Below are 23,630 nucleotides of genomic sequence, written 5' to 3'. Positions count from 1 at the left end.
TTATCATTCTTGTTATTTGCCCATTGAATGTAAAACCAAGTAAATGAGCTAATGGCACACAGAGGAATGTATTTCTTTTTAACTCTTTCATGGGATGTGGGTGTCGCTGGCTGGGCCAGCATTTGTTGCCCATCCCCAATTGCCCTTGGGAAGGTGGCAGTGAGCTGCCTTCTTGAACTGCTGCAGTCCATATGGCGTAGGTACACCCAAAGTCCTGTTAAGGAGTGAGTTCCAGCATCTTGACCCAGCAACAGTGAAGGACGGCGGTATATTTCGAAGTCAGGATAGTGTATGGCTTGGAGAGGAACTTGAAAGTGATGGTGTTCCCACGTGGCTGCTGCCATTGCCACTATCCTTCTAGGTGGTGGAGGTTGAAGGTTTGGAAGGCTCTGTCAAAAGAGTCTTGGTGAGTTGCTGACCATAATGAATGCAATAAGTGTTCATACTTAACTTTGCAGGTTGGAGTTCTGCATTGTGCTTTTAGGTATGTTGTTTTGCTTCTCTGTTCTGTTCATCAGGGAGCTACTTCAGAACTGCATTAAGTATCACAGAATCAATTATTCATTTCAGAAGGAGGTCATTTGGCCCATCATGCCTGTGCCAGCCCTTTCAAAGTGTCACCAGTTAGTCCCATTGATCAAAGTCCCGTGACACAATCTGAACATGGGAGGGCGGGGGGAGTTCTCCTGGTACACTGACCAAAATCTATCCCTCAGCCAACACCAAAAACAGATTATCTGCATATTTATCTCATTGTTGATAGCCAAAGGCTGGAGATCCCAGCTAATTGGCAAAATGAGCCAGAGGTGCTGTTTGCTCCCTTTCAAATTTAGTAAGTGCACGTGTAGTTTTCTTCCAGTTCATAACCCCTTTAACACTTTGCGCAGCTGCGCACACACCTTATTTATCACATAACAAGGCCTGTGAGGGACCTGTACGTCCCCGCAGCTTAGCAGGAACATTACTCCCCTTGCTCTTCCCCATACCCCTACAACTTTGCCCCCTTCATGTATTTATCCAGCTCCCTGTTTGAAAGTTACAACTGAATTGGTTTCCATCGTCTTTTCAGTCAGTGTATTCCAGATCACACTAACTTGCTCCGTAAAAAGAATCTCCTCTGTGCACCTCTGGTTCATTTTGCCAGTGAGCTGGGATCTCTATCCTTTGGTTATCAACTCATCTGCCACATATTGACATTTGTTTTCAGACTGGGCTAATAAAACCAACTTGCACTTACCTAACATGTTTAACATTGTGAAAGATCCCAAAAGGTTTCACAAAAGGCGGAATTAAATATCAGTCAGCTGAAAAGAGCTTACACTGAAACGCACCCTTTTACGATCTCAGGATGTTCCAAAGTGCCTTCCGTACAAATTAATTACTTTTGAAAGCCAGGCAACATTGAGTAGACAAATGTAGTGGGCTGTTTGCACAAGCTCCTTGGCTCAGCCTTGCACCTGAAGCTGAAAGGCTGTGCAGCCCAGAACTACTCCAGAGACATGAGCACAAATCCAGACTGTAACATCAATGCAGTACTGAGGGAGTGCTGCACTATTGGACTCGCTGGTTTTCTGCATGAGAAATTAAATTGAGGCTCTGTGTGCCCTCTCAGGTGAATCAAAGCCCTGTGACACAATCTGACGATGGGGGGATGGGAAGGAGGTCTCCTGGTGTCCTGACCAACATTCATCCCTCAACCAATATCACCAAAAACATTATCTGCACATTTATCTCCTTGCTGTTTGTGGAATCCTGCTGTGCACAAATTGACAGCCACATTTGCCTACATTACAACAGTGACTACTTTTCGTCGGCACTTTGGGACTCTCTGGAGTCATGAAATTGGCTAGCTCTTTCAAAGAGTTGGCATAGACAAGCTGGGAAGAATAGCCTCCTTCAGAATAGCTGCAGGAGTCTTAGATTTCAGGCACCCAGCATCAGGGCCAAATACTTAGAGGACCCGGCTTAGCCATATCACAGTCAGTGCAGATCTCCCTCCATTTTCATCCACAAACTATGCAACTGCAGCATGTTTTCCATTTCCAATACCAATCCCTCTTAAACCTGCCTGAGTGATGAGCGTGACAGAATTAGGGGCAGTTTGTGCTTCTTTGTTGCATTTTTAAAAATGGTACATTTACTTCATTCCATGATCAGAAATTTTGCCATAGGCTTAATAATGGTCCTGACTCCCCAAAGCCTGCCCACCATATACAAGGCACAAGTCAGGAGTGTAATGGAGTACTCACCACTTGCCTGGATGAGTGCAGCTTCCACAACATTCAAAAAGCTTGACACCATCCAGGACAAAGTAGCCCACTTGATTGGCACCCATACACAAACAGTCACTCCCTCCACCATTGACACACAGTAGCAGCAGTGTGTACCATCTACAAGATGCATTGCAAAAACTCACCAAGGCTCCTTAGGCAGCATCTTTCAACCCCATGCCCACTACCATCTAGAAAGCCAAGGGCAGCAGGTGCATGGAAATACCATCACCTGGAAGTTCCCCTCCAAGTCACTCACCATCCTGAATTGGAAACATATCGCCGTTCCCTCACTGTCGCTGGGTCAAAATCCCTGAACTCTCTTTCTAACAGCACTGTGGGTGTACCTACACCACATGGACTGCAGCGGTTTGAGAAGGCAGCTCAGCACCACCTTCAAGGGTAATTAGGAATGGGCGATAAATGCTGGCCCAGCCAGTGAAGCCCACATCCTGTAAACTAATTCTTAAAAAATGTGTTCACGAAGCCAGTCATTATTAGTCTGTAAAAAAAAAACCCAGCTACTTGAGGCGAGGAAGGGATACATCATGAATTTGGGAATCATGACAAATCGTTGGATGATTTGGGCCACTCAGCTCCCCCGAAAATGGCAGCAAAGCCTCCAACCTCCCTGTCAGTGTCAAGAAATAGTTAGATTTGCAGCATGAATATGAATGAATCTCTCCACAGAAAGTTAGGGCTGGTACTCAATATCATTAGGACCGAATTAATGAGGTGATTTATGGACCTGACATGCCACCAGAAAGGGAACAATTGAAACTGTCTCATTACTGTAGGTAGTAAATTGTTCCTAGAATTATTCAAAATTTTTACTTTTTTTTAACTTTTCCTCTCTGTGACTATTTCCTCGTTCATTTTTAATCCAATCTTTCTCTCCCTCTCCATTTCTTTCTGTACCTGATTTGACCCTAATTCATCCTAATTCCTTCAGTGTTGCTCCCTCCTGTTTCTTTCTCAATCTTAAATTTCATTGGCTAAGGAGATAGATCATTGGACCCATCTTTAAGGAGGCCTATTTTTGTCTGAACGGCCAGAAACCGTCTCCCCGGTCAGGTCCTGTTTTTTCGACACTCAAGTGGCCAATGTTCCACAGAAGAGCAAAGAAAATGCTTCAGAGACACTGTGAAGCTCTCCTTGACGCACAGCAGCATTGACCTTAATGACTGGGAGGAGCTTGCCACCAATAATTCAAAATGGCGACAGGTTGTCCATCAAGCTGCATCACTCTTCGACTCACAACATCTTAATGATGAGGCAGAGCAGCAACAGAGAAGGAAGCGAATCCTGCACTCCAGATCCCACTACCTCGTGTGACGTCCTGCCCCATGTTCCCAAAGACCTGTGGGCCGAGAGTCGGACTGTCCAGGCATATGAAGACCCACAGCAGAAACTCACAACCCTGGGGTAGACTTCACCCTTGAACCAAGGGACAGTCGATGAGGATGAGACGCACTGTAATAACTCACGCCGCCCAAGTGATCTGTCATGCTCTGAGGGGTGAGACAATAAGAATTCAATCTGTGGCACTTACTCCCGAGGTGTGCCTCTCCAGCTGTTTCTGGGCAGATGTTTCGACAAGCTAGCAACAACAATTGCTTCAGTGGAAAGTAAATATTAATTGTATCATAACTGTTTAGTGGGTGTTATGGTCTGCTGGGGTGGTTGCAATTTATTTTGACTTTTGAGAGGAAAGAAGTACTGGCCTTTCACTTTAGTGTAAGTATAGTGGGTGAATGAGGATATTCTGGTGCAATAAGCGCTTTGAAGCCCAGACTAACAGCAGGCTTGTTATCATACTAAAAATGGCCAGGCGTCTTCAGTCAACTGAGTGGCTGGCCTCCCAAGAAGCATTTCTTGAAAAAACACATACTTGCATTTTACTGAGTACTCAAGAGATTCTGTGACAGAGCCCTGGATTTCCATGAGGCAAAAAGCTTCACCTTCAGTGCTGTCGCGCCTCGAATAGGATCACTTTTCATTGATGCCAATTATCATTTTAGGCATTGACAAAACTATTGCACTTTCAGAATCGTGGAAAAAGTCCCTATTATGGAGTTTATTTTCTCAAACCCCGATGACACGTTTGATAAATTACACGTTCAGATCTAGTGGGTGTGTGAGGCTGAACAAGTCCACGTGCAAAGGGAATACTCAAGCCAAACTGAGGGGGGGGGGGGGGGGGTGGGGGTGGGAATCTAACAAAAGACTAATAAAGTGTTCTTGGCTTCAATACAAGGGATATATCATTACCATATGATCAGGAGTTGCCGGTATGTGTGTGTGTATGTGTGTGTGTGTGTCAGTTAAAGTTCTCTGCAGTTAATGGGACCTAGTCTAGAGGCTAGCTAAAAGAACAGGAGCAGGGGATAACTTTTTTTTAACCAGCTGTGACCCTCCAGCGAACACTAACACGCTCCCTCCCCTTTGCACACCTGTACTGCTCTCCCCAGGCAGCGAGAATTCACCGTCAGAACATCTCAGAGAAACACTGGGACGGATCTTAGCAACTGAAAAGGTATGGCTCGCGTCCAATGCTGATCGATTCAATCTGCAAATAGTCATCGATTGTGATTTCCCCCCCCCCCCCCTCTAAAAAACTGATAAGCTCTGTAAATTTGAGTGGCTTTTTCGCAAACTTTAACTCGATTGCATTATGCGTTGTATCTGAGGCACTCCACCACCCCCACCCCCCCCCGCCAAATCAAAAGCATACTTGATAAAGGTGTGCTTTGCTGCAAAATAAGTTTTCTTTCAGCATGGCTTTTGCATTTATCGCGTGGGGCGAGCCCTTTGTTTTAACTGCAGCTGTTTAGATGAAATATGTTAGCCCAGCACTTTGACTTTAACGGCTGGAGGATGAATGTATTGTTGACTTTGTCTCTTCAACACTTGAAAGGAGATGCAAAACTGACCTTGTAACTGTTTGCTAGCTGCACTCCGGGGGTGTAGTCAAATAAAAACTACATGGTGAATGTAAATTATCAGCCTGTGGTACTGGCAATACTGAGATGTGCTGTTTGATCATTGCTGTACAGCCTTATTAATAGAATTCTGAAGAGTGAAATAATCACATGGTCCTAAAGTGCTACTTTAACAAGAAGATTCCAGAAGTGTTTTGAGTTCAGTATTGTCTAATTCTGGGTAGTTCCATCATTGTGATTTTCTTTCAAAAACTTCTTTTAGCCTCATTTCTGAAATGACCCTTTTGGTCTCTTCCTAGTAAGTATGTTCAAATCCGTTCATGAAATCGAGACAAAATATTTTAACGTGGTGAAGCAACTACTGGCTTGAGTATCCCCTGGTGATGTTACATTCTCATAGATAGTGGCCAGCTGTCCCATTTTGTAACAGATTGAAACATAAATTCTTGGGCAAAAGATAAGGAACCAGGGCCAGCGCAAAGGGTAATTACAGTCATTTTAGGATCCTCGCCTTCCACTTTTTGTTCAGTTGTGCTAGACTCTGAAGAGGGTGCTTGATGAGAATTGTAGCAAGGTGACAGATACCCCATCTGGTTTTTCTCTTAGACATAGAAATTAATTCCTCGAGAAACTAATTTCCAGGTCTCTTTTTGGTCTGTTGAGTGGGTGTATCAACTAAAGTGAGAAGGTGTGTGTGGCCAGGAGCATATTATGATGGGGCACCTGGTATGGTGGGATCATTCATCCAGCAGTAGGTGCCAGCTGTGGCTCAGTGGGCCAGCTTCTTGCCCCTGAGTTACAAGGTCACTGGTTCAAGTGTCACTCCAGAGAATTGAGCACGCAATTTAGGCTGACACTTCAATACAGTTTAGAGGGAGTGCTGCAATGCCACAGGTGCTATCTTCTGCATGAGACATTAAACCAAAGCCTTGCTGTCCTTTCAGGTGGATGTAAAAGTGGTACTACTGTATGTTGAGGAAGAGCGGTGTAGTTCTTACTGATGTCCTGGCTAGCATACAAGTTTAGCAGGTAATAGGTAAGGCAAATGGAATGTTGGTCTTTATTTCAAAAAGAATGGAGTATAAAAATAGGGAGGTCTTGCTAAAACTATACAGGGCACTAATTAGACCATACCTAGAATACTGTGAACAGTATTGGTCCCCTTGTCTAAGAAGAGATGTACTGGCATTGGAGGCAGTCCAGAGAAAGTTCACTAGGTTGATCCCAGGGATGAAGGGATTTTCTTATGAGGAGAGGTTGAGTTATTTGGGCCTGTACTCATTGGAGTTTAGAAGAATGAGGGGTGACCTTATTGAAACATATGAGAGGGCTTGACAGGATAGATGTTGAGAGGTTGTTTTCCCTTGTGGGAATGTCTAGGACCAGAGGGCATAATCTCAGAGAAAGGGGGCAACCACTTAAAACAGAGATGAAGAGGAATTTCTTCTCTGAGGGTAGTCAATCTGTGGAATTCTTTCCTGCAGAGAGCAGTAGAGGCTGGGTCGCTAAGTTTATTCAAAGCTGAGATAGTCAGATTTTTAATCAGTAAGGGAATCAAGGGTTATGGGGAAAAGGCAGGAAAGTGGAGTTGAGGATTATCAGATCAGCCATGATCTCATTGAATGACGGAGCAGACTCGATGGGCCGAATAGCCTACTTCTGCCCTTACGTCTTATGGTCTTATGGTCTTGCCAATATTTATTTTCCAGCAGAGAATGATACAGCGTAGCAGGAGGCCAGTTAGCCTATCACACCTATGCTGGCTCTTTCAAAGAGCTATCCAGTTAGTGCCACTCTCCTCCTCTTTCCCCATAGCCCAACACATTTTCACCTTTAAGTAAATATCCAATTCCCTTTTGAGAGTTCCTGTTGAATGTGCTTTCACCACCCTATCAAGCAGAACATTCCAGATCATAACTTTTTTTATACTCTTTCATGGGATGTGGGTGTCACTGGCAAAGCCAACATTTATTGCCCTTCCCTAGTTGCCCTTGAGAAGGTGGCGCTGAGCCACCTTTTTGAACCGCTGCAGTCCATGTGGTGTAGGTACACTCACAGTGCTGTTAGGGAGAGAGTTCCAGGATTTTGATCCAGCGACAGTGAAGGGACGGTGATATATTTCCAAGTCGGGATGGTGAGTGGCTTGGAGGGGAACTTGCAGGAATGCAGGTGGTGGTGCTCCGATGTGTCTGCCATTCATGTCTTTGCCGCCTAACATCTTTCTATCTCATGTCACTTCTGGTTCTTTAGCCAATCACCTTAAATCTGTGTCCTCTGGTTACTGACTCTTCTACCAGTGGAAACTGGTATTCTACTCTATTTACTCTATCAAATCTCCCCTTAGCCTGCTCTTCTCTAAGGAGGATAATCTCAGCTTCTCTAGTCTTTGCATGGTACTGCAGTCTTTCATTGCTGGTGCCATTCTACCCTCTCTAAGACCTTGTCATCCTTCCTAATGTATGGTGCCTGGAAGTGGATACAATACTCACGCTGGGTCCTATCTAGTGTTTCAAGAAGACATGACATAATTTCTTTGCTTTTACACTTTATGCATCTATTTATAAAGCCAAAGATTCCATTTGTCTTTTTAACAGCCCTAGTAGCTTGCTCTGTCATCTTCAAAGACTGGTTCACGTACACCCCTAGATCTCTCTGTTCACACATTCCCTTTAAAGCTGTACCATTTATTTCAGATTTCCTACCCCCCCCCCCATTCTTCCTACCTAAATGGATTATTCACACTTTCCTGCTTTAGATTTCATCTGCCATGTATCTGCCCATTTCCGCAGTCTGTCCGCACCCTCCCTAAACCTGTTACCACCCTCCTCATTGTTTATCGCTTTTCAGAGTTTTGTACCATCTGCAAACTTTGAAATGGTGCCCTGCATTCCCAAGCCCAGATCACTAACATATATCAAAAAGAGTAGCGGTTCTAATGTCCACCTATGGGGAACACCAGGGCACATCCCCTTCCTGCCTGACAAACAGTCATTCACCATTACTCCATCACTTAGCCAATTTTATATCCACATTGTCACCATCCCATTATTCCCATGGGCTTCAGTTTTGCTGGCAAATTTTGAAAGCCCATATAACCAACTCTGATACTTCATCAATCAAATTAGTCAAACATGATTTCTCTTTAACAAATCCTTCTATGTATAAACTAATGGTTTTCCAAGTGCCAATTAATTTTGTCCTGGATTAATGCCTTTAAATGTCTCCCCACCACCAATATTAGGCTGACTGACCCTAATTACCAGGTTTATCCTCCTTTTTTGCACAGGGATGTGACATATTCATCAATATCACTTTAAAAAATCCCCAGATTATCATTATGACATTGCAGTTTGTGGGAGCTTGCTGTGCAGAAATTTCCTACATTGCAACAGTGACTACACTTCGGAAGAGTGCTTAATTGGCTGTAAAACTTTAGGACATCCTGAGATTGTGAAAGGCACAAGTTCTTTTACCATTCCATATGAGCTGTCCTGGTATTCAATGACCCATAGCAGCTTGATCCTCATTCTAACCGATGCTGAATCATGCTAAACTGCATTAATAAAATTAACCAGTGTCAGGAGATTCACCCCTCATCTGGCATACATAAAATGTGAAGAAATGTTTAGCAAATAATTAACTTAGTTTGATTGGTTGGCAATTATCAGTGGCCAAAATTTAAGTTTTCTATATCTGGGAGGAAGATTAAATTAATTTTAAATGAGCTGCCTATTTCCATTCCTCCCAGGTATCATCTTCCATTTTATCTCACAAAATGGACACTGATGATGTTCACAGTCAAACATCAGGCCCATGTTTAACTCCAATACCTCAGCACCTTGGGCAGGTGCAATGTACACCAGCTTCAACATGTCTCTCTTTTTCAGCAAATACCTCTCAAGATGTTATATGTTTCAATCAAGCCACCAGTACATTTCTAAACTCCAGCAGATACAAGCCTAGAATAAAAACAAAACAAAAAAGCTTTAGCTCCAAAGAAGTCATAAGGGTTCGAAACGTTAACTCTGTTTCTCTCTTCACAGATGCTGCCAGCCCTGCTGAGTTTTTCTGGCTTTTTTTGTTTTTAATTCAGATTTCCAACATCCACAGTATTTTGCATTCATTGGATACAAGCCTGGCCTGTCCAACCTTTCCTCATCAGACAACCTGCCCATTCCTGGTATTAGTCTGGTAAACCTTCTTTGAGCTTCTTCCAATGCATTTACATCCTGTTTTAAATGAGGAGACCAATACTGTTCACAGTACTCTAGTTGTGGTGTCACCACTATCTTTGGCTTTCTATTAATGAGACGGGATAGAAATGCTAATTGTTTCTGGGTGCCTATACCCTGTGTGATTTCATTGGTCAGACTTCTACCAGTTATGTCCAATCAGCACTCACCTGCAATAATGCTACTTCTTGTGCAGAGTAAGGTTATTGATTTAATTTCAGAGTGGCAGCCAACATGAAAATGAGCAAACCCACCAATTTATCTATTGGAATTCACAGATATGGTCCTTCCAGAATTCTTAAAGGCTGATTCATGATTGTGCGGGCCTGTGAACTAATTTTTTTTATGAATGTAGTTAACCTTGGAATGTTGAAAACAGAAACAAAGACTAAATGATGATTTCAGTTTTGAAAACTGGTTGCCTATGAAAAATTGCAGAAAATTCTAATTGCAGTTCTTTTAAATTTGTTCTGACCTTTTTTACCTTACATAGAATTTATATCACAGAAACAGGCCATTCGGCCCAACTGGTCCATGCCGATGTTTATGCTTCACATGATCGAGCCTCTTCCCACCCTACTTCATCTAATCCCATCGACATATCCCTCTATTCCTTTCTCCCTCGTGTTTATCTAGCTTCCCCATAAATACCTGTATGTTATTCACCTCAACTGTTCTCTGAGGTGGCAAGTTCCACATTCTAACAACTCTCTGGGTAAAGAGGTTTTTTTTTTTACGAATTTAGTGGATTTATTGGTGACTATCTTATATTTCTGACCCCTAGTTTTATCTCCCTATAATGATCTATTTAAATACCAAAACCTCAAGCTTTCAGTTGCCCATGTAAGGGAATAAAGCAAATAACTTGCTTTTTGCAGGCCACCTATTTAAATTGTTTATGAGTCCGACTGTGCTCAACTGAAGTACTGCTGAACATAGTGCAATTGACTGTTTAGAAGCCCGAGGGCAGTTACTTGGTTGGGTGGATCGTCCCTTTGTTTAGGATGGCCAGCTTTGGTTGGACATATTCGTGGAGGAATTATCACATAATCTTCAAAGTCCAAGTGCCCCGTCCACCCCCACTCCTGCCATCTTAAAGCACTTTACAGCCAATTAAGTACATTTTGAAATCCCCACTATTGTAGTGTACAAAACACACCATCTAATTTGTGCACAGCAAGCTCCCGTAAATAGATGTGATAGCGACCAGATAATCTGCTCCTTGTGATGTTGATTGAGGGATAAATATCGGCCAGGATTTTGGGGTTAACTCCCCTGCTCTTCTATGGCCACTGGTGCAATTTAAATTCAGTTAATACTTCTGGAATTGAAAGCTGGTCTCAGTAATGGTGACCGTGATTATTGTAAAAACCCATCTAATTAACTAACACCCTTTACTAACATCCTTACCTGATCTGGTCTACATGTGACTCCAGACCCACTTAACTGCTTTCTGAAATGGTCTTGCAAAACCCTCCCTTCAAGGGCAATTATGGATGGGCAACAAATATGCAGGCCCACACCCCGTGAAAGAATAAATAAAAATTATGAGTTTGTGGGAATTACAGAATACGTAAATACTTACATTGGCAAACAAAACAGCCCCCAAAAATCCAACCCAAAAAACACTAAGGAACAAGATTAACATTGTTGAATGAGCAGCTGTATCAGCAGATCGGAATGAAAGGTTGTCATGAGGGCACTAGCTAACATGATGGTGTGAATTTCAGTAACCTTGCTAGTCTTGCAAATTCAGGGTGACATAGGATACATCCACACAGGGCCTCGCTTTGAGGTCACACCTGAAAGACCGCACCTCCGACGGTGCAGTACTCCCTCAGTACTGCACTGGAATGTCAGCCTTAACTTTTGTGCACAAGCTCTGGAGTGGAACTTGAACCTGGAAACCGGTAACTCAGCAGTGAGCATGCTACCACCAGAGCCACACAGTCACGGCTGACACTTTAGGCCCCGAACTCTAGGTCAGCGTTGGTACAAAGCTAAGGCCACTTCAGAACAGAGCTGAACTTGTGGTGTGAATACATCCGCAATAACCAGCATATTACCATTGCCTGGCACAAACACAAGGGAAATACCAGCATGACTTTTCTGAGGGAGAAGTGAGTGGGGATCGAGAAAGCTTTGGAAACACGTACTTGGCGCAAATCGAATAAAATAGCCAAGATTAATGCACAGACATGCATCTACTTAAGACATGGGCAATGATAATTGCAATTAATGCATTCTTTAAGATTATCAGGAGCCAACATGGAGGACATGGCGGTTTCCAACTGGCAATATAAATGATGAGCATACTGAGCCAATACAGTATTTACTGGGGATGCAAGGAGATTTTGGTGCCTGAAAACACTAAAAAATTGTCGACAGCTACATGAAAATGCAAAAGGAATGTAACCTTCATATCAAGAGGCCAAAAATAATGGGGTGGAGGTTATGTTACAATTTTATAGAGCTCTAGTTAGATCCCATTTAGAATACTTACACCACTGTGGGTGTTCCTACACCACATGGAATGCAGCGGTTCAAGAAGGCAGCTCACCAGTACCTTCTTAAGGGCGATTAGGGATGGGCAATAAATGCTGGCCTAGCCAGCGACGCCGACACCCCATGAACAAATAATATAAAAAAAATACTGAGTTCAGTTCTGGTCACCTCGCCTCAGGAAGGATATTTTGGCCTGGTAGGGGCAGGGAGTGAAGCCCAGATTCACTGGAATGATGCCTTGGCTAAAAGGGTTATGAAGAAGTGTTAAGAAATTAGGAACAAAGTTAGACTATTCAGCCCGTTGAGGCTGTTCCACGCCAATCAGTGAGATGGCTGATCTGTTGCACAGGCTGCATATTCCCTTGAGTATTGAAGATTAAGATGTGATCTAATTGTGGTGCTTCAGATGATTAAAGGTGCTGATATGGTAGATAGAGAGAAACTAGTTCCTCTGGTGGGGGAATCCAGAATAAGGCAGCATAGCCTTAAAATCAGGCTATTCAGGGGTAATGTCAGGAAATGGAAGGGTAATGGAAATCTGGAACTTTCCCCCAAAAAGCAGTTGTAGAATTTAACACTCAGATTGATGGATCTTTGTTGGCATTAAGTGTTCTGAAACCAAGGTGAGTTGATGGAGTAAAGATACAGTCAGTCATGATCTAATCCTTATCCTATTGCTACACAGGAGCCTTTTAATATCGATGAATCTCTGGTCCCATCCACATTCTTTACTGCTAAACTAGAAATTTAACTTGGGTTCATTCGTAAACATATCATAATTGAATCAAATAGTGACCAGCACAGCTCAACTTTGAATATTAAAGTTTGATTGATTGACAGGCAACTTTTATATTAAAATGAATCAAAAATGCAGGCTAGAAACTAATTATTAAACCATTTGTTAGTCATTTCAGAATCACTCCTTTCTAACTCTGAAACGTATATTAAAATACATTTGAAGAACATCTTCAACGATTTGGTATTTGGTATTTTCCTGACATGGATGGTGAGATGTGAGAGACAGCAAATAATCAGACAGTGACTAATGGGTCCATGTTTATCATATGAGAATTCCTCTCTTCTGACTAGTTAGTGCAGTGATCTGATGGGATGAGTTAACCACATCTCATCTGGCAATTACAGGATACACTCACAAATAAGACAATGTCCAAATTCAATGCAACAAATTCCATGAATTTGTAAGAGTAGCAAGGTTACTGAAATTCACACCATCATGTTAGCTAGTGCCCTCATGACAACCTTTCATTCCAATCTGCTGATACAGCTGCTCATTCAACAATGTTAATCTTGTTCCTTGGCGTTTTTTGGGTTGGATTTTTGGGGGCTGTTTCGTATGCCAATGTGAGTATTTACGTATTCTGTAATTCCCTCAAACTCAAAATTTTTATTTATTCTTTCACGGGGTGTGGGCCTGCATATTTGTTGCCCATCCCTAATTGCCCTTGAAGGGAGGGTTTTGCAAGACCATTTCAGAAAGCAGTTAAGTGGGTCTGGAGTCACATGTAGACCAGATCAGGTAAGGATGTTAGTAAAGGGTGTTAGTTAATTAGATGGGTTTTTACAACAATCACGGTTACCATTACTGAGACCAGCTTTCAATTCCAGAAGTATTAACTGAATTTAAATTGCACCAGTGGCCATGGTGGGATTTGAACTCATGTCCCCATGCATTAGCCTGGGCTTCTGGATCACTAGCCCAATGACATTACCACTAAGTCACCTTCTCCCTTTAAACAGTGAGAATATCACACAACATTGTAGAATTAGATAATAAGTGGATGAGGGTCAAGCAAAATATTAACACGGAGTTAAATGAATTCGTTGCACTTAAACGGCAACTCACCCCTTTTTTGACCTTCAGTGCCGAACTCAACTCTTCCCTCCCTGTATGTGACCAGTTGGGCCACCTCCAATAGTTAATCAGGAATGGGAGCTTGCACTGCAGCCTGTAATGAAGAGGAAAAGCTGCAGTTGAAGTATTGCAGTGCCATCGGGGTTAAGAGTGTGAGTTTGCAGCTGACAATAAGACCTGGAGGGAATGCACTAAGATGGCTACTGCTGGGCCCACAGCCTTTGATGCCATTAGTTTCCAGGAGTCATCCCAAAATACATACTTCTTTTTAAATTCATTCACGGGATGTGGGCTTTGCTGGCTGGGCCAGCATTAATTGCCCATCCCTAACTGCCCTTGAGAAGATGCTGGTGAGCTGCACAGCTAAAGACTAGCCGATCCATCAAACGTGCCCCATACCCTCATGATGGTTGGGGCATCAAGACTAGACACCTCCTACCCCTGTCCGCTGGTCCTGCATTCACCCATCCATAAGTCCCTTTCCCCACCTCCGCCCCTATCCCCACCTCTGCCCCTCCCACCCCCAACCCAATATCTAGAGACTGGAAAAATGAGCCAGAGAAAAACCCAGGGTCAAAAACAAATTTTTGCAATCTTCCCCTCAGACCCCCTCAGGTGATTGAACACAAGTTCAGGTGATCATCTGGATCTTTAGTTTGTTACCTTATTATTCAACTAGGAGTCACAAAATGACACACATTTTTAACTTCAAACAAGGGTGTTAATTTCTAAGATAAAAGAAAAAGACTGCAGATGCTGGAACTCTGAAATTAAAAACAGAAAACGCTGAAAAAAGCTCAGCAGGTCTGACAGCATCTGTGGAGAGAGAAACAGGGTTAGCGGTTCGAGTCCGTATGACCCTTCTTCTGAAGAAGAGACCCTGCTGAGCTTTGCCAGTGTTTTCTGTTGTTAGATCATAAATCTCTAAGGCCTGAGATTCCACAGGGGTCCCCCGCCTTAACTCAGGTTACTAGTGCCTGTTTCCCTAGAGGCGGATGTTGATCTGCCATCACAGCTAGACTGAGAGATTGCAGTGCAACACTCCACAGCATTTCAGAGCTCACTTCCATTACAATAACAGGCAAGCAGCCACTGATACATCATGTCTCACATTCCAAAGGATGACATTTAATTTATAGTATTTAAAACTCCCAGAAATATTTCCTCTGCATATATTTAATAACAATTAAGACAAATTTCCATTTTTCCTCTGCAGTAGCTTCATTTCTTCCTACTCTGTGTCCGCCCTCAGTGTACTCTGCGAGGGGTGGATGGGGTGATGTGAGTGGCTGGTGCAGGCAAGGACAGCTGGATTTTAAACAGATGTTTGGAGCCAAGTGAAATAGCAGCCAGAGAATCTGGTGGAACATTAGTAAAGGAAGGATGAGGGTGGAGTTCAGTCGCAGACTTGGCATGTGGGGTTTTATGTGGATCTGTCAAGCAATTTGTCATATCTTAAGAATTAAGTGGAAAAACAGAGTATAGAATAATATCAAATACCAGAGATTGAACATGGTGTTTTTTTGACTGCCATCTGCTGCAAAATGTATGTCACGACAAAACACAGGCCGTAAGGGAGGAATTCACTTTGTATGCATTACGGCAAATATTTTGTTCATATTTGTGCTTCAGATATTCAGTCGTTTGGGTCTGTTTCCATGTTAGCTGTGTCTCAGTGGGTAGCACTCACACCTTTGAGTCTGAAGCTGGAGGGTTTAAGACTGATGCTTCTGTGCAATACTGAGAGAGTGCTGCAGGATCAGAGGTGCCATGCTCTGGGTTAAATGTTGAAGTGAGGCCCTGTCTGAGCTCTCAGATGGCTGTAAAAGATCCCCTGGCACTCTTCGAGCAATATTTACTCCTCAACCGATACCTAAAAGCAGGTCACCTGGTAATTTTAGTCTGTGGGAGCTGGCTGTGTGCAAATTGGCTGTCATGTTACCGACGTTACTGCAGGGACTACACTTCAAAAATGCTTCTTTGGCTTTAAATTGCTTGATGTCCTGAGGATGTGAAAGGTGTTATACAAATGCAAGTTCTCTCTTCCATTCTATAGTGAAAAGGTCCGTACATGGTTGTGTGTCTGTTTACTTTTGTGTTTTGATTGTATGTGATTTATCTAATTATTAAGATATAAAAATAAGAGCTTTTACTATTGGCTTCTGGAACATTCTTTATGAATATTTGACTAACTATTACATTTAGGAATACAAAGTGCTAACACTTTGATTTTTGGCCAGAAATATGTGATACTGCCTCATTATAAGCAAAGACTTTTAGAAAATGGGAAAACGGGACACTCACACTTTTTCTCTGGCAGGGTGGATTTGCCATGAATTAGTTTCACCAAATATTTAACTTTTAATTTACAGATATATTTGTATATAATGCATTTATTTTTTCTTAAAATAAAACGCAAAATCTTGTGGTTGACTATTACCAGGTCTAAATGGTTTGAACTTTAAAACTTTTTGTTTTATGGATTAACCTTTTGTAAAGAAAGTTGTACAGTTAATAAATTAGTAGAACATGTATTTACTGTTACTGTTAATGTTACTAACCCAGAGATAAAAACAGAAAATACTGGAAATGCACAGCAGGCTTGCCCACGGAGAGAGAAGCAAAATTAATGGGCAAGACCATCCCAGATTTGCACTAAGTGCGGTAACGTCCGTGAGAAAAGGTGTTTTACTCACTGGCCACAGTGGTGGGTTTTTGCACCATATTGTCCCCTTCCTACCTCATAAGTTATGCAGTCATGGGAAACATGGCGTCTCGATGGTGAGTGGCCTCCGATTTGCCCGCCACGCCGATACCTCACCACTTCCTCACGCAAGGGCACCCTATTTAAACATCAGCCGCGCTCACACTTCTCAATGCTTACAGCCCAGGACTGCTCCGGTGAAGACAAGGCCTCCAAAGGCCAAGAAGCTGCTCTGGCTGCGGGAGGCCCATCAGTCTCACCGTTCTGGCTTAGGGGGGGGCAGTGGCAGAGGTGGTCAGTGACAATGCTGTACACAAGAGGTCGGCCATCCAGTGCAGAAAACAGATGAATGATCTCATCCGTGCCGCCAGAGTAAGTCAACCATCTCATCACCCTAAACTCACCCACTCACAAGCCCATCACACATTCACTGGCACCTCACTCACTGCCAGCTCAAGGGACATCACCACTCACTCTCTCACATGCGCCCTCACATCTCCATCTGGCCTCATGTCGTCTGGAGACTGCCTCCTCATCCTTTCCAGGGCTGCACTCAGCACACACACACACACACACACACACACACACATGCCTGGCGTCCGTCTCATTTGGCCAGGCATGCGCCTTGGTCACACTCTTCCCCATCTGTCTTTATGGCAGGACAAGATCATGTACAATCACCGGGAGAGGTCCGAGACTGGAGGTGGAGTGCCGGACATCAAGGGCGGAATTTTGCGCTTGTCAGGTGGGCTCGGTGGGGGAGGGCAGGGGGTAGTCAGGAAGCCGATGGCCGACCCGCGATCAGGGCCGGACCGTGATTTCACACCGGTCGGCCAATTAAGGCCTGCCCAGCGTGAAACATGAGCAGCGACGCTCAGCGCTGCCTGTGCAGGCGGGGGAGGTGGGCGAGAGGGGGAACTTGGTGCCTGTGCATGAGTGAGCGCTTGAAAAATCTCCCTGTGGCACAGAGCTGCCTCAGGGAGATGAAGAGTTTTAAAAATGAAAAACAAAGATCTTAAAAATGTTATAAAATGTGGCCCCTCTTGTGACTGTGTCACATGAGCAGGGACATGTTATTAAATAAATTTTAAGATTTTTATTTCTTTTTTATTTTATGTTGGAAACCTCATCCCACCTGTGGATGAGGTTTCCAAAAAGATGCAAAGGCCGCTTGGCTTTTTCGCCTGCCCGTCAACCGTGAGGGTTGGACCAGCAGCGAAAAATTTCTTCTAATTACCTTTTTAATGGCCTGAATAGGCCTCTTAATTGTTGGCGGGCGCAATGCTGACTCGGGTGCACTCCCACTGACCGAAATATCCTGGGTCACTTTACGCTCGGTCGGGTTGGGTGTGCGCCCGTCCACCGAGCTAAAAATTCAGCCCCACGGTCCTCACTCGGTTTGAGAGGCGCGTGTTGAACTGGCCGGAGAGGACATGGTCCATTCCTACAGCGACAGTGAGGTCGCCTGCGAATGCCCACATGAGGACCCTGCACCACATCATCCCACACTCGACGCTATTGAGTCCCCTGTCCTGTGTTCAATGCAGCTGCCAAACACTAATAATCGTCATTTTCTGTCCTAGACACACCTGCCATGTTGCCCTCAGACAATCTTGGCCCCAACCCCAGTGCCGAGAGTACCTCAGATGAGGACCCTGAGGGCAGCTCCATTGAAGACCTGTCACAGCGCTCACCCACACCCTCCACCAGCGCAGCGGCACCCAACCTGATGGGACCTAGATGTAGAGTAGCCTCGGGATTGCATTCTGGTGAGACAGCACCCAATCTGTTCCACAGCAGGTGGGGGCATGGACATCCTTTGTTGCCGGCACTCGGAGGGCTGCTGGACCTGAGGAATCTGCTGAATCCAGGTCAGATGATGAGCCTCTGGACTCGGTCCTCAATCAGTTGGTGGAGCTGCAAAGACACTCACGGGAACATCAGGAAGGGATGTCTGCTGCACTCCTCAGATTGCAAGGGAAGATGGAGGAGTCCGTCCGCTTTCAGCCTGAGGTGATAGCGCTGATATGCTGACGCACCGAGGTCAACACTGGTAGGATGGCGGTCGCCATGGAGACCACGGCCCTGCTGAGTGGGCTGCACTCCATCACTGATGCCATTACTGGCCCCCAACAGTGTCAATGCAGAGGGGTGTGGGGCTGCTGGATCTCACTCCGGCTTCCCCATCTCCTCAAGGACTCAGCCTGGGGCTGCCAGGCACCCATAGGGAAGTGGATCAGCATCTCCCCACCCCGGGGCCATCCATCCAGGTGACTCCAGTAATGCCCGACAGATCAAAATCCCCTCTTCCTGTGACACTCGCAGATCCAGCTCCACAGGCAAGGGAGGGTGCACCTGCCCCACAGCAGGACTCCCAAAGCAGGCCGGGGGCACTCCAGGTCTCAGCCCTTCAAAGGACGCCCGCCAAGATCATCACAGGCAGGGCATATCAGTCAGCAGGCTGCCTCTAGCTCTGCTGTGGGTATTAGGGAAGCACCAAGACATAGCGACAGAATTAGGAAGGTTAAGAATATGCAGTTGCATAGCGTGGGCATGGGTGTTAATCACTTGTACATAACGTTCACTATTGTAAATTAACTCCCAAGGATGTCCCCCTACCTATGGCTCCTTGTTATGATAAGCAGTGTTCGTGTCACTCAGATTTGAAACGTGGGTTCCTGCACAACATAAAAGCAGATGCCTCAATCCAGGGCCTGCTCCCTGTACCTTGTGCAGCCTTCAGACCACAGTGATGGTCTGGCCACACATTCTCTGGACACATTACTGATACCTGCACCTTGCTGGTGCTTGTCATTGCTACCAGAATGTCCTGGGCAGGCGTCCCAGAGCTCCGTCATTCTCTTTGCACCTTTGAGGTGGGGCTGGCCCCCATCTATTCAGCATGTGTGTCCGGTGACGCTGTGCTCCTGAAGGGTCAGGTGCTGAAGGCTGACAAAAGATCAGGTGCATTTAAAGTTTCACTGCTCCATCTCCATGATATGACCCTGATCATCGAGCTCAAGTGAGCTGTCCTCAGCCAGACAGGAGTCAGACATTCACAGAGGCTATGTGAAGATCTATGGAGTGTCCTCACTGCACAGAGTCATCATCCTCCATGAATCTTGCGGCTATGAGGGCCTCCAGAGCGAGCCTGCCTTGTCTGATCAGTGCGGTGGCCTCATTACCGGCATCCTCGCCTTCAAGGACCTCACCATCGGAGGAGGAGTGCAGCTCTTCCATCTCTTCCTCAGCCGGTTCCTGCCCCCATTGCAGCGCTAGGTTGTATAGTGCGCAGCAACCTACGATGATGCGGGACAGCACCTAGGGACTGTATTGCGGTGCTCCACCAGACATGTTGAATCAACAGAACCTCATTTTCAAAATGCCTACTGTTTGCTCCACCAAAGTCCCGGTCGTGGCTTGAACCTCGTTGTACAGTCACTCTGCTGCAGTCTGAAGCCGGGGAACAGGCGACATCAGCCACGTCCTCTGTGAGTCACCCTTGTCCCCGAGCAGCCAACTTTGTCGTCTCTCTGGACCCTGGAAGACTTCAGCCATCTGAGACCTGCTAAAGATGTAGGAGTTGCGGACGCTCCCTCGGAATCATGCGCCGACCTGTACCACGTGTTTGTGGTGGTCACAGACCATTCAGCGGGTGGAAGCCCCTGCAGTTGACATAATTGACTGTTTGTTGCCACGAAGATCTATGTGCCACGTGAGTGCAGTTGATGGCACCTTGCATCTGTGGGAAACCTGAGATCTGCGAAAATCCCAGCGCTCTTGTTTCCTGGCTTTCCTGACCCCGGGCAAAATGCACAAAATTCTGTGCCATTGCGAATATGGCGTCCATGACCTTCTGGATACACTTGTGGGTGGAGGCTTTTGAGTTCCCGCACAGGTCACCTGTGGAGGCCTGGAAGGAGCCAGTAGCATAAAATTTGAGCACCGCTGTCACTTTCATGGCCACTGGCAATGGGTGCCCTCCATGTCCCCGTGACACCAAATCCTGCAGCAGGTGGCATATGTGACTGACCAGTTCCCTAGACTCGTGCAGTCTTCAGCGAAACTGGTTCTCAGTCACCTGCAGGAATGACAGGTGCTGTCTATAGTCCCTGTGTGAGAGAGGTGCCTATGAGTGACGGCTCTCTGTGGATCTTCAACTGCCTGCCCACCCCTTCATTTTGAGGGTGGTGCTCCTCCATTTGCTGAGCCAGGTGCTTCTACCACACTCTTCTTCTTCTCTGCTCCCTGTAAGCCATGAGGCATACGCTAAATCACCAGCCTCCATGATCCTGATCTTCTCCTCCTGCAGGATCAAAGAGAGAGACGCATGGATTAGCATATGTGCCTGAAGAACCTCTCTTGGTTAAGTCTCAAGGCCCCTTCACACGTGCAGGAGAGTGCTGGCCACTGCTTGGATGGCCAGTGTGTAGTGTGCTCATTGGCTGTCCGAAACCCCACCCACCTCTGCCCCAGTCCACTTGACTGATTGGCAGCAGCTTTGCCCACTGGACTGCAGGCTGTGCTCTCAGCTCAGGCACAGGCATTCTCCTAACCCTCACTGCAAGGCTGCACTGTTAGCTTGAACCATGAGGGACACTGGTCCAAACCTGAATAAAGACATTGCAAGGGGCTGTGAGCGTCTCCACCAGTGACTGCGCCATGTCTGCCTTTCACAAGGGGATTGGACAACTTGCCCAGTCGGCCAATTGTTCTGCTGCCCCTCAAACCGTACACTAATTTACAGTCTGCGCCCGAGGGGTGAAAGGTTCTGGAGCATTTGCTGGCATTTTCATGCTTTTGCGCTGCTTGAGTGGGCAGAAGAGTTTCAGAGGCCCCACACCGAGCTGCTGCTCAACGGTCTCAGCTGCAGAAGGATACTCACTTTTGACAAGCTTTTCCAAGTGCGAGGCCGCTTCCCTCACCCACCACCCCCCCCATCCCCCCACACCCCAGACATGAGCTCTGTGCTGCCTCACCACCACCCACCCACCATCCCATCGGCCTCACCCCCACAGGAGCCCTCAGAGTTCAGGTCACCAGGTACACACCTTTTAAAGGCAATCGTGAAGCATGCTGTTCTGAAGTCATACCAACGTGGGCGGCAAGTTTGACGTGGGGGGATGGTTCCAGCGTTGAGAGCACAATAATGAGATGCAAATATATTAAAATTACCTTCCGAATTTTGGATGGTGGGAAACGCGGCCCGCCATTGACGGAGGAGCGGATGATTGCGTTTGACAATGGCATGTAACCGATTTTTGGCCTTGTCGTCTTACTGTCCGCTCCCTCCATGATGCCCACCACCAGCAGGACCAGATGATCCACCCAATGTTTCATGTTGCCAACATTTCATCAGACAGCCCAAAGATTTCCACAGTCCTGGGAATTTGTTTTATTCATTCATGGGATGTCAACATTAGCGAGGCCAGCATTTATTGTCCATCCCTATCTGCCCTTGGGTTGGGGGTGAGCTGCCTTCTTGAACCACTGCAGTCCATGTGGTGTAGGAACACCCACAGTGCTGGCAGGGAGGGAGTTCCAGGATTTTGACCCAGCAACAGTGAAGGAACGGCGATATATTTCCAAGTCAGGATGGTGATTGACTTGGAGGGGAACTTCCAGGTGATGGTGCTCCTATGCATCTGATGCCCTTGTCCTTCTAGATGGTAGAGGTCGTGGGTTTGGAAGGTGCTGTTGAAAGACCCTTGGCAAATGCGTCTTGTAGATGGTAAACACTGCTGCCAATGTGCGTTGGTGGTGGAGAGAGTGAATGTTTGTGGATGGGGTACTAATCAAGTGGGCTGCTTTGTCCTAGATGGTGTCAAGCTTCTTGAATGTTGTGGGAGCTGCACTCATCCAGGCAAGTGGGGAGTATTCCATCACACTCCTGACTTGTGCCTTGTAGATGGTGGACAGGCTTTGGGGAGTCAGGAGGTGAGTTACTCATCGCAGGATCCCCAGCCTCTGACCTGCTCTTGTATCCACAGTATTTATATGGCTGGTCCAGTTCAGTTTCTGGTCTCAATTTAAATTCAGAGGGCAATGCATCAATGCCATCTATTTCAAAATCTCTTAAAACTGTCATCCAATGTGTTTGATCACATGCTACCACATCTGAAAACATACCAGCAACAAACTTAATGTTTACAATATTCTGTCAGTATATCTTACTGAGTTCAAAAGAAATGGCCAGCCGTGGAGTGAGGCAATGTCTGATCGGAAATTCCTTATGTTCATAAGCAACATTGACTGGAATGAAACGGAGAGTAACTGCCTGTGAACAGGGTGGTAGCTAGACCTGTTCCAGTTTTAGAATAATACACCAGACTAATGACTATTTGACCAGACTTAATTATGATTAGAAGATGTGAATGAAGGTGCTGAAATAGATACCCGCGGATTCAGTGATGTTTTCTAATGTTATACTTTCTTCCTAATTATATGCCTCATTCCACTAACATCTTTTTCAAAATCACAGTTCTCCTGTGTTAATCAGAAGCTTTGCATGTTGAAAGAATTATTGCCAGCTCACTTGAGACGGTAACTAGATATTTTTCCCATTATTATATTTGGAACTCATTGTTATTACCATTCAAGGAAAATATTCCTGTCTATAAACAGGATTCAAGAGAAGTCTGAAAGGGATTATGTTATTGTGGGCAATTAAGTTATTGTGACACACCCTGTGATAAATCCCCCAATTTGTGCCTCCTTCTCTCATTAAACATTCTAGGGAGATTCTCTGCTTTGGAGTTTGCATCACAGATCCACATCCAACAATTACACATATTTGGTAGAGATCATGGGCAGAACAAAATGCAGTTTTCCCATTTTCCCTCCTCCTGGACTCTTGGTCCATAGAAACAGGCAGAAAAATGGAAGAGTTCCCCTTTAATATTCACCAGTGATGTGATGTGAAGGGCCAACAGATCTGCCTCTCTCCACTTGCCGAACGCCAGAGCAGGTCTCTAGCTGGCTGGTGTACAATTAACAAGAATGTGTTCAAGTCCCACTCCAGAGAGTTGAGGACAAAATCCGGGCTGATGCTCCAGAGCAGTACTGAGGGAATGTTGCACTGTTTGGGGTGCCTCCTTGGCAAAT

At 45.4% G+C, this 23,630-nt stretch overlaps 1 protein-coding gene across 2 annotated transcripts in view; it reads left to right on the top strand.

Moving 5' to 3' along the window:
- The first annotated feature begins 4,567 nt into the window (after nucleotides 1-4,567).
- dcn (decorin) overlaps nucleotides 4,568-23,630 on the top strand; it is a 67,738-nt gene continuing 48,675 nt past the window's right edge. The window contains exon 1 of one of the 2 annotated variants that reach the window (XM_041215363.1): nucleotides 4,568-4,806. The gene's annotated coding sequence lies outside the window, so the exon portion shown is untranslated. Of the gene's footprint in view, nucleotides 4,807-6,229; nucleotides 6,249-23,630 lie in introns of those variants that run through there. The other variant, XM_041215364.1, reaches the window with a different exon arrangement.

This window comes from Carcharodon carcharias, chromosome 21, assembly GCF_017639515.1.
Source record: "Carcharodon carcharias isolate sCarCar2 chromosome 21, sCarCar2.pri, whole genome shotgun sequence".
Lineage (NCBI taxonomy): Eukaryota > Metazoa > Chordata > Chondrichthyes > Lamniformes > Lamnidae > Carcharodon > Carcharodon carcharias.
This window is presented reverse-complemented; position numbering and strand designations above follow the sequence as displayed.